Here is a 3276-nt window from a genome sequence, read left to right on the forward strand (position 1 = left end):
CTTTCTTGTGTTTTCTCAGCACACTGAGCAGCTGCTCCTCCTGTTGGGAAGTGAGTTCCCTTACAATGATAACTGGGAGCTTCTGATTATCCTCAAGATAGGCATACTTGAGGTGGGGTGGAAAGGGCTTCAATTCCAATATCTGCTCATGCCTGTGCTCTGGATCATCTGGAGTTAGTGATAATGGCAAAGTATCCTCATTGTGTTCAGAGGGTGTCCCCACACTTGGACCTTGCTCTATGTGCCTCTCTTCTACTTCTTCTTGGTGAACTGCAGCTACAGTTTCATCAATGATGTCGCACTGGAAGATGGAATGATCTTCTGGAGGGTGCTTCATAGCTTCATTCAAATTAAAACTCACTGTTCTGCCATCTATCTCAAAGAAGTAAGTTCCTGAGAAGGCATCCAGTTTGAAATTTGAAGTCTTCAGGAATAGCCTTCCAAGCAGGATTGATGATGGTCTTCCTGAGTCATTAGGGTGCATTTCCAAGATATAAAAGTCAATGGAAAATGTGAGCCCCTTAATACTTACCATCACGTCTTCAGCGATTCCAACCACAGTAATGATGCTTTTATCTGCTAAAACAAAATGAGCTGCCGATCTTTTTAAGGGAGGGAGCCTCAAAGCATCATATATAGACAAAGGCATAATACTCACGCACGCTCCTAAATCACACATGCAGTCAGAAAATATTACATCCCCAATGGTACAGTTAACCATGCATGGACCTGGATCACTACATTTTTCAAGTATACCTCCCATTAAAGCAGATATAGAACTACCTAAAGGAATAATTTCTAATTCATTAATTTTATCTTTATATATGCATAAATCTTTCAGAAAACTTTGCATATTTAGGTACTTGTTGAATAACATCAAAAAGGGGAACAGTTACCTCAACCTTTTTGAAAATTTCTACCATTTTGGGATCAAGATCTATTTGCTTCCTAGACTTCCTTGCAAGGTGTGGAAATGGAATAGGAATGGCACCACTTGTAGCTTCTGCATCCTTTGGTGCTCCATTCCTTGGATGTGCTACTTCTTCTTTAACTATGTCTTCAACTGGGGTGTGTTCTGTTGGGCTTGGCTCCTCCTGATTCCTCTCTTGTAATGTGGTTCCGGACCTCAAAGTTATGGCATTGATGCCACCCTTGGGATTGGGTATGGGTTAAGAAGGAATTCCATTGGAGCTTGAAAGCTGATTATTGGAACTATTCATTGATCCAATCTGTGAGGCAAGAGCTTGTACAGCAGAGGTTAGACCGTTCAAGGTGGAGATAAGTGTGTTCTCCATGGCCTTTTGTCTTTGCTCAATAGGCTAAAGCATTTCATCATGAGAAGAAGAAGACGGGTAAGTGATCTGAGGGGCCTGTTGTTGGTTGTTCTGAGGTGCTTGGGACTGCCTTAAGTGAGGTGCTTTGTAGGGCTATTTTGGTTCTGCTGTCTGTTGTTGTTATTCCACCTCTGATTTCTATTGTTGTCTCTGCCTCCTCTATTATAGTTGTCCCTCCAACCTTGGTTGGAATTATTCCTCCATCCCTGGTTGGAATGGTCTCTCCATCTTTGGTTGGAGTTGTCTTACCAACCTTGGTTGTAGTTTCCACCTTGGTTGTAATTGCCGCCTTGTTGATTGTACCCTTGATTTGGGCGGTCATAGAAATTATGAGTGGCTGCTACGGTGTTGTCCTCTTGTTGAAACTGTGGACACTCATTAGTATAATGACTATAATCAGCATATATTCTGCATACTCTCTGAGGGACTAACTGTTGACTTTGTTGTGGTGGGGGAGGCTGAGGTTGTTGTTGATTTAGCTGTATTTGCTTCAGTAGGTTGGTCATCTCACATATACTCTATGTAAGAGCAGAAGTCTCAATGCTAGAGGAAACCTCTACAACAGCATTTGAGTGCCTGTTCCTGTGCCTGTGATTCCGAGTGGACTCAGCTAAGTCGCTGATCAATTGCCACGCTTCATCTACGGTCTTGTACTTTTTCAGAGAACCATTACTAGCACCATCTAATGTAGTCTTATCCCGAGACTTCATGCCTTGAGTGAAGTAGCTGATCAACACTAACTTGTCAATCATGTGATGGGGGCATGCGTCCAGAAGATTCTTAAAGCGCTCCCAGTACTCATAAAGAGTCTCTGTTTCACCTTGAATAATGCAAGAGATCTCTTTCCTTAGTCTATCTGTAACTTTAGCTGGAAAGTATTTTTCCAGGAATTCTCTCCTGAGCGTATCCCAGTTAGTAACGGTCGCTTCAGGTTGAGTGTAGTACCACTCCCTCGCCTTTCCCTCAAGAGAAAATGGGAAGGCAGTCAGCAAAATAGAAGCTTCATCTGCACCATGACACCTAACAGTAGAACAGGCTGTCTGGAAATCCCTTAGGTGCTTGATAGGCTCCTGAGTAGGTAAGCCATGAAACTTGGGCATCAAGTTGATTAGTGCAGTCTTCAGTTCGAAATCTGCAGCCAGATTTAGGTGACGCACTTGATATGGTTGCAGAGTAAAGTCTGGGGCTCCTGCCTCCTGGAGAGTGATCCTCCTGGGTGCCACCATGTTACCTGCGCCTAAATCAACCGGATTAGTAGAGACAAAGCTTGTTTCTTCCTCAGATGGCGGTTTAGATTCGCCCTCAGATTAGATTGGTGAATCGATAATAACCACTTCACCACCCTCAGAGGCTAACCTATGCCGAGCTCGCCTAATACGTGAAAGAGTTCTTTCAATTTCAGGATCAAATGCGGCTAAGCTCGGATCAGGCAGTGAACGCGTCATTCAATGAAAGAAACATACAGCTCATGGAAATAAAATAAAATAAAATATGCGAAAATTAAAAATATGTACACTAATTAATAATTTAGCACACAATTGCAACTCCCCGGCAACGGCGCCATTTTGATGTTCAGATTTCTGCTAGTAAAGAAATTCACAAATAAGTTCTCGTTGCTAGTATAGTTTCTAAACCAACATAGAATCCTTTCGTCCAAAAGTTTGGTTGTCACAAGTAACAAACCCAATAAAATTTATAACCGAAGTATTTAAACCTCGGGTCGTCTCTCAAGGAATTCCAGGGAAGTATGATCTATTATTGGTTATGGAGAAGTATCTTTTTGGGTTTTTTTAAAATAGAGAACAGGAAAAGTAAATTGCAATAATTAAAGTAATAACTAATAAAGCTCTTAGCAAGGTATGAAAAATAGAAATTCTATCCTAGTTATCCTTATCAATTGTGATGAGAATTGTTCACTACTCCCACTTAGTTAACCCTTACT

The 3276-nt window shown here is 41.6% G+C and overlaps 1 non-coding gene across 1 annotated transcript; it reads left to right on the forward strand.

The window, feature by feature from the left end:
* The first annotated feature begins 2080 nt into the window (after window positions 1–2080).
* Window positions 2081–2188, forward strand: LOC112739038 (small nucleolar RNA R71). Its single transcript, XR_003169979.1, has one exon. It is a non-coding gene; the product is annotated as a small nucleolar RNA R71 (small nucleolar RNA).
* Window positions 2189–3276: the final 1088 nt, after the last annotated feature.

The sequence above is a fragment of the Arachis hypogaea genome, chromosome 13, assembly GCF_003086295.3.
Source record: "Arachis hypogaea cultivar Tifrunner chromosome 13, arahy.Tifrunner.gnm2.J5K5, whole genome shotgun sequence".
Lineage (NCBI taxonomy): Eukaryota > Viridiplantae > Streptophyta > Magnoliopsida > Fabales > Fabaceae > Arachis > Arachis hypogaea.